At 37.7% G+C, this 12769-nt stretch overlaps 1 protein-coding gene across 2 annotated transcripts in view; it reads left to right on the forward strand.

The window, feature by feature from the left end:
* The window catches only part of GRIN2A (glutamate ionotropic receptor NMDA type subunit 2A), a 192419-nt gene that overhangs the window by 69592 nt on the left and 110058 nt on the right, over positions 1-12769 (forward strand). The window lies entirely within an intron of this gene.

Consider the following 12769-nt stretch of genomic DNA (forward strand, 5'->3'; position numbering starts at 1 on the left):
TACATCTATTTTGCAGAAAATAGACAAGTTAAAAACAAGGTTTCATGGTGTAAAGCTGTAGTCAGTGAGTACAATCAGGAAATTATCAATAGAGAATAAAAAGCACTTTGTGTAAATAATGCATTTTATGCTTGAGGGTGCAGAATAATTAAATAAGGGCATGAAGTTTGATATCTGAACAATGCTTTCACTGTCTCAATGTATCAAAGGTCCAATTATATATAACTAGCACCTGAAGCAAAGCAGAGCAGTGTTTCCTGCAATTTGACAGTCCAAAAATCCTGTGCCATATTCACCTAAATACAGGATTATTTTTATGCAGTGAAATAGTTTACATAGGAGGTAGGATTCTAGTCATGAGGATGTTGTTAATGTATATAAAGTACATCTAAGTCAAAATCTTGTTTTTCGTATAACCAGTGCATGTATTGGGTACAATCAGTTGCTTCTGGCTAAAGGAGATCACTTGGTGGACTTTGCTTCCAAGAGATTAATCTGTGTTTAATTTCTGTATTTCACGTTTGGGCATTTAAGCATTCCAGAAATGAAAATAAAAGTACAACCCTTTATATTTTAGGTTAAGGAGCAAGTAATTTGTACTGAACCTTCTGCTTGAGCTGATGCCTCTGTAGATATTTTTTTTACTTAGCTTGTCATTGTAGGCAGGCTGGGTAAGTAGGTTGTGTTTCTTTGTTCCCCTCCAGAATATTTTTCTTCTCTCCTAGTCAGCAGTCTGTGTATCAGTAATAAGCAGTTTTAAGCCATAGCTTATTAACAGTATATTTACTGTTATATGTATATACTTTTGAGGGAATGGACTATGTCAGCAATGTGTTTTGATGCTGGGAAAATCCACAGCAGCTAAACCATTCCCTGAGGTGCTCCTGCACCCTGTGAACTGTGGCATGTTGACAGCAAGAAGGATAGATGCTTTTCTATAGCTGTTATCCTCAGAAATCATATTTGAGATGATTATATGTTGTGGGTAGCCCTACATTTTGAGTAATTGCACAGAAGACTGGTAAAAATGCATCTCCTATATAAATTGATCTCAGTATAATCAACATAATTAGGTTATGAGTGCAATTGTAGTATTTTAGAGGCACTCCTCTGTCTGAAACTTGGGACATGCAAACTTAATGAGAAATGGCAGAAGAATTCATATAATGATAGTGAAATACAGTTATTCACAAGCTACATAACAGTTACTAAAAAGACATTTTAAAATCAGTAGTTCCACATATCTAACACCCAAGAAGTGGGCAAGGAGTTGTTCTCTGTAGTGTTACAGCTGAGAGATTTTTTTTTTTGTTGTTGGGTTTTTTTTATAATATAAATTGTGGAGCACTAAATATGTACCAGAGGGGGCAAAGAGAGGGACCTGGGGTTTTCTTGGCTCAGCTTTACATCAGTTCCAGGTAAAATAGCGGAACACCTGATATGTGACTTATTAATAGAAAATTAAGAGAGTAACATAATTAGTGTCAATTAAAGTGAAAAATAAGCTACTTTTAATTTGTAATGAAATTAATAGTATTGATGAAATATATTTCTGTAAGACCTTTAATTTGGTTATGCTTGATGAGTTCTTGACAAAAGTTACACAGCATCCAGCAGTCATACTTTCAGTTGACTAACACCACTGATATCTTACAGTCATCTATGACAAAATATAATTCCAAATGGAAATCCATGTTAAATAGGTGTAATTCTAGCAGGCCTGGGACCAAATATTAAGCTGGGCATCTAGAACAAAATTATGGGCACGTGTTCAGAACAGTGACTCTTAAGAAAATTTACATTTGCTGATTATCCACCAGAAACTCCAAGGCTATGGGTGAAAGAGCAAAGACAGTCTTTTACAGTGAGGGAGTTCTGAGTAGGAAATAGTGAAGCTGTTCCTGGCCAAGGGTAGCTGCTTTAAGAGCTGCCTGTCCAGTTCTGGTGATTTTAGTAAGGCAATCTGTTGGGGTGGGGGGAAAAGCTACCAGTCCACACCGTTCTTTCCCACAAGAACCATAAGACTTACAAAAATTGGAAACATTGCTTCAGCAATAAATTAAAAGATAATATTTTATTTGCCAAGATAAAGTGAGCTGGTGTCTTGACCACAGTACATAATTAAATGGACAACAGAGCCTTCTCTTCAGTTGAGTAACAAACATTTGCAATAAAAGATATTTGAGTTTAAATTTACAGAAGACAGGCAAGTTTTTAACTCAGAGTGATTAATTATTGGAAGATTTTACTAATGTGATGAATGGACTGAGATGGATACTCCTTCACTGAAAATGTGAGAATCTAGGTTCGTCTCCTTCCAAAGTATGTAATGTAGTCCAAGTAGGAATAAATTCAAGGAAGGACTATGTCTGCCAGAGAAAGCCTGCTAGGTATCAGTGGCCTTTTCTGGGCTTCAGATAGACATGTCTTTTACAAAACAAAAATAGCACATTCCATGGTCTGATCTTAGGCTAGAAGGAACCCTGCTTAATATCAGTGTTATATAATAGATTTGTATTCCAATCACTTCTTATGTGCAGTGTTGTCAGATTTTTTGGTATCGTGCCTTCATGCCTAGTGCTTTTCCTCTTGACTGTAATGATAGGATAGCATTTGGATTCCCTTGGTTTTTTTTGTAGTGTAGCTTCTTTTCATTTAAGCTAATATTTGGAATCTTCTTAATTGTTGTCAGTTGACTATCTTTGAACAATAGACTTTACAGAAAATGGAAGGTATTAGAAAACTTTTGCTTCTTTGTGTCTGTAGGGTGTTGTAAATTTTTCAAATGACTTCATCTTGGATTTATTTGTATATTGTCTGTATACAGAGGCTATGACTTCATGGTAAGTTGTTTTTGATAGCAATACAACATGAAGCATGCCTGTTTCCTCACCTTCCCCCAGACATCTGTTGTGCCAGCACAATGTTTGTACGGCTGTGCCGTGAACCAGATCAAGGAACTGATCTAGCTCATAAAACAACCTTGTAAAGAGTATATGGTATTTGGCCTCTTTCCAAAATATGAATGAATTTCAAAAGGCAATGACTGTGGAAAAATGTGCCCACATAGGTATTTCCTGTGTATGGCATGAACTTGTAACATGATCAAAATGAAAGCCCAAGTTCTTCTGTTCCAGAAGCATTTGAGACCTCTGTCTTGGTGGGAGAATTGGTTAATGTTGGATGAGGATGCATCTGTCAATGAATTCATTCACTTGTTTTACAGGAAGAGGCTAGAAAATTTTAAGATGGGAACAGTGAGGATGACCCCATCATTTTGAGAAAATTTCTTGGAACATTTTATGCTCACGAAAATAGATGTTCACAAAACCCTGCAATGCCAAAACCCACTGATGTCACAAGTTACTGCCAGTTTCTAAATCGCCTGTGGAGGAAATAGTTTAATTTTAGATCTTTGACTATATTGGTGGATTTTGACCCTCCCTCCCAACTCTTCAACCAATCTAAGCTTCATAGTTGAAGAAATTACATACAGAATAATTGTTGGTGGTTCTTGGTTTGGGTACCTTTGTATGGGGTATGTCACAGGCATGGAGTTGGGTTTTTGTTTGTTTGTTTTTTGATCTATAGCTAATATGGGAATTGATCACAGACACAGTGTAATACTCTTGTGAATGTAACCTTTAATTTATCAGAATATGCTGGAGGCTTTCCCTCACTCTCATCTATTTGATTAAGTTTTCATTCTATTTTCCACTATAATGGATATTTTCTTTGTAAGAAACATATTAAAGTCCTTAGGTGTCCTCCCACACACCTAAAAACTCATTTGGCAGACTGAAAACATTTTGACAGCTGGCTTTTTGGGTCAATTAAAAATAATGCTACATTGCTAATGGTAATTTTCTCTTTACCATGCCTGGTAGGATCCAGCAATCCTAAAAGCGCTGATGTCTGAATGCTATGTTTGGCTTTTCATAGTGGGTTGATAGATACCATCACAAGTCAAATATACTGTGCATTTGATCCAGTCCACATTTTACTTGGTTTAAAAATACTGTTTTCCTACCACTTTGTTCTCTACCACTGACCCTCCTCATTAAAGCATTGCTCCCTTGTAGCTCTTTCCTAGAGACAGTCTCCTTCTGTACTCCAAAAAGACCTGCTTAGACTTTTAAAATTAGTCAGGCAGTGCTTGCTTCTTGGTGTCCACAACTGTTCTGCTTCTCACTAAAAAGAGTATAAAAGCAGCAGTTGGAGATTTCTGTTTTCAGATACTTGTGTTCAGTTGACACCGATCCAAGGAGCAGCCTGTGGCCAGCCTCTCGACTGCCCAGGTTCACTGGACTGGAACGGTTTAATATTCTGAGCTGGAAGGGGTGAGGCTGAGTTCACCTGTCACTGAAACGTTGTTCACTCGTGTGCAGCTCATGTGTGTGAAATCCTGTGACAGGATACCAAATGCATCAAATTTCTCGGTGCTTTGATCTATATCTGTGTTTCTGTGCCTCTGTGTCTGTATGAATATTCTAAGAAAAAGTAATTATTTTTGAGCATGATTGTTTGATACTGATACAATATATTCAACAATTACGGGCTATCCTTGAAGGTCTAAGACCAGTATTTTGAACCATTTTGCATTCTCAGCTAAGATATTTTTTCTGTTTTGTCTTATGACCCCCAACTCAGCTACAGTTGTATTTTTCCTTCCAGTGGTTTTTGGATGGGTGTTAAGCCATTTATACCGTCTGCTGATGGGTGGAATATCACTCAATAATTAGGAAGGATCTATGCATTTCATTGCTGTCCTGGGGAGTTCAGTAACTATTTTTTGTGATAATTGCTAGAGTTTTTGAGTAATTCTCCTGATCATGCCTCAAAACTGGGCACCAAGGCTGGAAGAATGAAGAGCTTTGGAAGCTGTGGAGGCACATAGCTGTAAAAACTGCATGAGGAAATCTAGCATTTTTCAGCCAAATACAATAGCTTTAGTCTATAGGGACTAATCATCTTTGGGGCTTCATTCTGTGTTGGCATTGCAGATGATTGCTGTATCACTGTGAAATGAGACAGGAGCACCAACCTTCTGAGTTGTGGAGGCTTGTGTGTCACCTCAGTGACAGCAACTTTCTGCAGAGAGCTTGCATGCTGCTATAATCATAATTTAAATTCCCATGCGCTGAAAAGGCTTCCACAAATTTAAGTTGACAAATTAGCTCAACTCATAGGAGTTATGGATGCTGCACCACTTCTTGTTGATATATGCTCCCTTTGTTAAAATGATTTGAAATTCTGGTGTAATAGAATGACTGCTTAGGAAGTATTTCTGAAGCTGATTAAGAACTGATTTTTCTTGTGCTGTCCTCTGAATGGTTCTGTGTAAGCACACTGCAATTAGCTACCCCTCTTCAATGATGTAAATGTAAAACTGCAGCGGGTGTCAAAATAGGGCAGTATTGTAAGATTTTGAAACAGAGTACTGTGATAGCTCAACACATTTGTATATAAGTCTCCAAGTTTAACAAAATTCTGTTGATCACAAAGGGTTCCTTTGTCATTGAGGAGTTGATATGTAGATTGAACAATCAAAGAAAATTCAGCTTCAAGAGGGCCTCTGGATGTCATCTGGTCCAATCACCTGCTCAAAGCAATGCTGACTTTGGAGATCAGGTGGCTTGCACACTTACATGGCTTTACTGTTTTATCAGGTTCTCTTTGATCTTCTCCATCTAGATACCAAGGCTGTACTTCCATTTAAAGATCTGATTCCCTGCAATCTATCTGTAGCTCTGACTGCAGTGATCTCAGTATTATGACACTTTTCTTTCTTGCATAAACTAGAACACCAGAGGCTAAATTGTTTGCAGAAGGTTTAGCAGAAAAAGCAGAATAAACACTTCTGCTCTAAGCATCCAGCTGTTAGAAAGATAGACATTGGACAAGTGAGACTGATTTTGTGAAACTCGTAATAGCAACCTTTTATTTCATTGCAAAATGGTCTATTTCAGACTTTATAATCACAAATGCTCTGTTTATGCACAGTTTATGTTACTGAGGATAATTCAGTTTAACACCTTGAAATATATATGAAGAACAGAGGGAAAATTTATACCTTATGCAGTCAGCAAACATTTATACCCTGCATGACAGTAAATCAGATGCCTCATACTGTTTCTCCTTTTCTGGCAAGTTATGAAGAAGCAGGTCAAGAAGAGTTGGCAACCAGCATAGCCTTTTAGACCCGGGTAGCTGGTAATGTACTGCCTGGATTCTTCAGTTCTTGCCAGGGATAAGAAATAAGATTTGGTACTGTATTTGATTTGTGCTGTTTTGATTTGAGTTCTCTACTTTCTGCTGAGGGAGCAGAATCTCCTCTTTGTTGTACATGTTGTAGCCTGGTAACAGCTGCAGCCCCAAGGACCTAGAAGCTTGAGATTTTAACATTTGGTCCTCCCGAAAGTAGCATGAAATATTAACCTCCTTGTGTGCCCTCTTGTGAAAATACAAATTATCTAGATTAATGTAACCATATAACCTCAGAACCTGTTGAATTTCAGCACCAATAAAAGTTAAGCAGAGATGAGGTGACTGAAGTTTGTTCAGGTTAATATTCTTCTATCATGCTGCTCTCAAGCACTCCTGCATCTGACTATTTTCAGGCATATATTATCCCCTGCTTAGGGCAGTAGTCCTTAAGTGGCAGGTTCAAAGTCATTTCCCCTTTGACCATATGCTACTTTAATGGTGACAAGTGGGAGCAAGGAAATATGCCTCTATTGCAGTGTTAGAAAACGCGTTTTGTGTGTTATGGACTCTTGTTTCAAAGTGTGCTTAGCAAAACGATCAGAAAATCCAAGAAACAGGACACACAGATGATACACTCCTTGGTATCTCTTTTCTCTTTAAGGCCCCAAGGAATTGGAATGAGGTAATAAAAGCTTCAGGTTGTTCATATTGCTTCCAGAGGAATTGTTCTGCCTGGCTGGAAAGCGTGTAATTTAACAGTGTACTTTGTGGTCCTGGCTATTTAGTCAGTAATGTATATTTTCTCTGTCTTCCAATGAGTCTTTGTACATGCTCAGACACGTACGTATCCATGTCTTGATTCGCCTTTAAACTGAAAGGTAACCTTTCCATTTTAACATTTAGCTTTTATTTGATGTTTCAAGCATTTCCTTTCTTTGAATAGGAAAAGCTTTTTTTTTTTTAATTTTATTGCAAGAGAAATTACTGGTTTTTATTGGGAATGATTTTTAGTAAGATTCTTAATGAGAAATCAGTTTGTAACATTTTGAAGCCCATTGTCCTTTGCCTTGTCTTATGAGATGGTGTCTTTCATTCTAAAACCATTTTAGCATACCAGTGAACAGATTGTGCATTACAATGTACTTAAATTTGTCCTTTTAGTGGCAGTAATGCTGAGGCCATAGGGCAGTAACAGTTGTGGATTTAGCTGAGGATGAGAAATGCCTATATATGTAATTCAAACTTGAGTAACCTCCAAGAAGAGTGTAGAAATCTCTAAAAAAGGTGTTGTAGTTATTGAGTTAGCCATTTCTGAACTTCCTTTAGGTTTATTCCAGGTCTTCCCTAGGGAAGTCAGCTTAGAGGGTGGGGGAAGGAGGATGAGGCTATAAATGCAGGTGTTAAGGACTGATTGATGGGATGGACTGAGAGAGAGATATCTCAATATGTGTTTAAGATACAGATCTGTGACAGTAGTAGCTGAGAAGGCTAAGCAGCTGTTTTCCAAAAGCATGAACTCCAGTTAAGGTTCAGAAGCTTGCTATTCCTGTTTGTTGGCAAAATTTCCAAATATTTAGATGGGTATGGAGCTGTGGTTTGTTTACAGAACTGCATTTAGTGACAGTAGATGCTTAAGACAAGCTTGAAAATTTAGTGTTGCTGGTGTCCTTCCTCTCTCTGCCTTGTTTTCTTCTACTCCTCCAGTGCTTTTTGTATGCATTAGTGATTATTTTTCTATACAATTTTTATGGTAATCTTTTCAAAGTTGCTTGGCAACTACTAATTCTAATTTGTGAGGAGTTTGCATACAACAGTCCTGGGCTTTAAAGTGTTTTTAACAATCTCACAGGAGAGTCATGTCCAGGAAAGAATCCCAACTTTCATACCAGGAGGCTTATGTGCTGGTGAGAAAGGCTCTTCTCTCACTTTAGCACAACGTCTGCTGACCAAGATAGTTCTTGCAAAGACGAAGATGCATTGTCAGTGTTTAAACCAATGGTTACAACGCAATCAAAGGAGCTGGCGAGACTCCTTGCATAACATGGGGAATGCTGGATTTCTACTCTCTTGCTCTTCAGTCCTGTAGCACAAGGAAGTGATAGGGATTTGGCCAGTACAGCCATGACTCAATCTTTTATTCAGTAGGAGCTTTGCTGACTGCTGGGAAGAGACTATGCCCTGCCTCTGGCTTAGTTCCAACCTTCTGCTGAAACATTTCTCCCTGTGAATGGCTCTTATGCTTACTGTATTCCCATAAGAGCAAGAAATGCTATTTTCAACTTGTTTTAATAGTGAAGGATTTAATATGAATTCAATTTTGACATCAAAAGACCATACTATCAGTTTCCTTGGTGGAGGTAGGAGGTCTTGGTACCTCAGTTGTGTGTTCTTATTTCCAGCCATCCCTCTCTGCAAGTGGTCTGACTTTCACACAAGTTGAGTGGTGAACTAAGATGATCTGCTTTTTGGTGGTCTTTGGAGATACCTGCACAACAGATGAATGTTGTTTGCTCTCTATACGCACTGATTAATTGTCAGCTTATGATTTCTGTAATTCTGAGGCTTGTGCTTCCTTATCTTCTAGCCCCACTCTGTCATATTTAAAACTGGTTTGAAAACTCCTTGTGGCAGTACAAAACCACCTGTAATTAATCATGTCGTGCTTCTAGCGTATGTCCAGTACAAGATAAATAGCAGTATGTGATATCAGTTGGCTCTCATAGGGATGTCATGATCTGTAAAGCTACACTTAACAGTAAAGAATAGGGGAGGATTTCCAAAGTAAAGTCTACAGCTTTGTTTATACCAGTCCCTCTTCTGAAGTTTCTAAGGACCTTAAGGCTCTGCAGTTGCCATTTGGCAACTTTCAAAAACTCTATCTCCACTACAAAAGCAGCCAGCTGTGGGATTCACCTAAGATCTGTATTCTTTATACACTTACTTCCCTGGATGCTACAATGTAATCCATAGGATACACCAGCTTTCACAGTTACTGTATCTTGTTGGCTCTATTGAAATTATACACGTAGATGGTGTTAGATAACTGTGATATTTCTCTCAGAGGAATACTGACAATTATTAAACATAGAACACTTTTGAAAATACTGTATGTGTTAGGAATATACCAAGGCCTGCATCCCAAAGGAATTTGGGCTCCAATATCCCTTTGAACTTAACCAAACCAGGCACCTACCTAAATGTCTTCAAGGATTTGAGCCTTGAGCCCATAGGACCTTTTACTCCTGCAGTGCATGTAGCCTTGAGAACAGCACTTAGCTTTCAGAGGAATTTCTCTCCAGTAGAGTGAATTAAACCAAATAATGTTTTATTCTTGTAAAACACTCTTTTTTTTTTTTTTTTTCCTAAAGGGAAAAGAATTTAAAGCCTTTAGCAGTGCAAAGCACAGAGTTACAAGTATCAAAGGAAAAAGATAAGGATAGATGGTTTCTTTGACAGTTTTGTCTCCCTGCTGTGCCAAGTGACAGACAACATCTTACTTTAGAGGAAAGCTTTCCATGCTGAAAATGGTGGCACAGAAATTCTTTCGTTTGCCCTGATTCAAACCACAGCTGATCTTGTGATGCTTCATGCTGATGGCAATTTAAAGTATTGTGGATCCTAAGATAATGGGGTTCATTCAAGGGCCATCATAGCCAAGTGGGGCCAATGTGACATTTTCCTTAACACTAAGTAAATAATGCTTTGAGTTATTTATTTAAATGTTTATTATTTTGAATGTTATTTTGTGAAACAAAAAGTGAATATGATCTATTTGCTGTTAACCTGATTCTGATGGACAGTTTGGCTCTAACACTGCTCTCTAAAATTACAAAGCAGTTTTAATGGCTGCATTTATTCATGGAAAAGTTAGATTTAGTTTTAGAAGAGCACAGCAAAAAGCACTCCTAATGAAATTAAATCTCTGGTCTCATCTGGCTGTGTATTTGGAAAAACTGCTAAATTCAGCATTTAGTCATGGGAGAGTAAATTATTCTAATTCTATTTATTGATTGGAGCAATGCTATGTTAAACTAATATCATGTTAAATTCTTGCACTGTTCAGCATTGATGTAGCGTTTTGCAAAAGCACAAATAAATATGTAGGTGTCTTCTGAAATTCTAAGAGATCGATTTTTAGGCTGCTTTACAGACCTTGCCAAATTAATTTATGCAGTCGTAAAAAGGTTTTAGAGTTATAAAAGGACGCTTAATACCTGTTTTTAGAATCTATTCTGTTATTAGAATTTTTTTTCACAAAAAATGCAATGTATATAGGGAAGGTTTATGTATGTAAATATATGGAATGTATGCTTTGAAGAAGGCGATTTTTGCTGGTGGACTATTAGAAAAGTTCATGGTTGAGGACCCTGAGAGAGAAATTGAGAGTATTATGGAATAGCTTTTTCCCACATGTGAAAATGTGGCAAATCAGTAACTTTCCAACTGGTTTGAATAAAGGTGCATCTATATACGTTCTCATAATGAAAGTTCGATGCAACCTAATTAATTTTGTGTGCCTGTTTCCTCTTCATTTTCCAAGCTGATGTAAAGAATCTTGAATGTTAAATGGAGAGAGCAGTTTGGTCACAGTTTTGAAGAGACAGGTACATTCTTAAAATCATGTTTTCTTTGTTGAATGTGCTTTGCTAAGTGGCTATATTTGCCTCTTTACTTGGATAACCGTATATGAAAGCATAGAAAATTGGGGGAGAAAATGCAAACACAAAACCAACCAGCAAACCCTGAAACCTTACTTTTTTTTTTCCTACTTATATCTTTTCCACTATAGTGGAAAGCAGCAGGGAACTAAAGAGGGCAATGACCAAAGAGTAGGATGCCAGCAAGAGAACAGAACTGCAAGTGTTTCTTAGCAAGAGATCCCTTCTATTCTGCCTGAAGACCTGGTGACAGCTTAAGCATTGAGCGTGTGTGTTTCTTTTGGCTTGACTTGTCAGCTTGAACTGTTGTTATATTGAATTGGGCAGCCAAATCAAAGGTGTGATGATACAGTAACGCTATAGTTAAAACTCAGTGCATAGCAGAGGTAGTAAATCACACTAACTGCTTCTGTTAATAGTAGTAATTCTATAATAAATAATACGTTATTGTTACTTTTTATTTAGTACTATACTAAAGTACTAAATAATGTCATATAAAATAAATAGTAATAAATAAATTTTAAAAGTGCACGTTTATGGAAAGAGTATATATTTTCCTTGGTACACTAGAGGCAAAGATGACAGATGCTGAAGTTGCTGAGAACTTTTTCTTTAAGTAGAACGTGGAGTTGAAACCTAGCTACCTACTATTTAGTTCCTGTAAAAACTGAGTCAAGTTTTTTGGTATATGATTTAGATCTGCCAACATGTTTATTTTTAAATAAAAAATAAACCCCAAAAATTTTAAATAAAAAACTGTGCTGCAGTTCTCTGAATTATCTTCACTGGAGGTATACTAAGGCTGATGCTGCCCAGAGCACTGTGGTAGTGAGCACGATTGGGTTGTCTCTGAAGGTGAGAGATAATGTGCCACATTGGTAAGTTGTGCTCGCAAGGGGAGGAGGCTGAGCGGCAGCTGCTGGAGTCCTGGTGTGCTTCATACCCCCCTAGTACCTGCCCTTCAGCCGAAGCGCTGCCTTGTGCAGCTTAGACATATGCCCTCTGAATTTAAATACCTGGTTAGTGAGGAGTAGGATGGGAGTGATACAGGACGTTCTCATCTTTACTTGTGAACTTGCTTTGTCTTTTTCTGGATCCATTAGACAGCCTGGCAAGGCTGGGAGCAGGCTGATCCAGACAGCCTAGTATAATAAATTCTGGTGAGAGACTTTTCCATGTATCTGCAACAAACACTGCATCTCTGGCTGAGCCACTTTATAATCACTGCCATCTAATCAGCACTGCTTTTCCAATCTAAAAATGAAGGTTTCCTGTTTGCTAAAAAATTAGCAATTCCAGTCAGACATTTTATCTTAACCTACAAGAAACAGATAACTTAGCATGTGCCAGTTTTTGGTCAAGCAAAAGTGAGGGCAGAAATTATTGTGCGATGTGGGTTCTGATTCAAACTGATCGTTAAGGTGGATGTGCTTAGCGAGACCTTTCCCTATACAATGAGCTTCCCCCCCAAAACTCAAGTGGTTTTAAACTTAAGACAAGGATTTATTGTAATAAGTGGAAATTTTTAAATATGTTTTAAGTAACAAAAAATTTGAAATGGCTTTGGAAGAGAGGACAGAAATAGGAAAGGTTTATATGGCATTTTCCCAGGAATCACTTTTCTAATATGTGATTACTCTGTCTGCTTTGCTTTCCTTCAACATGATAATTACAGACAGACGTGTTGGGATAAACTCCTCTATGTTTAGGAATCATTCAAACACTATAATGCTATGTTTATGGTAAGCCTGGAAATTAGCTGTGAGCACTCCAGAAATCATCGTTATGGCTCAGCACACGTGGGGTTCAACACCCACAAACAGGCTTTTCTTGCTGCAGATGATATTTTTGTTTGTCTCAAACGAGGATCCATGCACTATGGGTCATTTGGGAGCTATGTCTCT

Source organism: Strix uralensis, chromosome 16 (genome assembly GCF_047716275.1).
Source record: "Strix uralensis isolate ZFMK-TIS-50842 chromosome 16, bStrUra1, whole genome shotgun sequence".
Taxonomy (NCBI): domain Eukaryota; kingdom Metazoa; phylum Chordata; class Aves; order Strigiformes; family Strigidae; genus Strix; species Strix uralensis.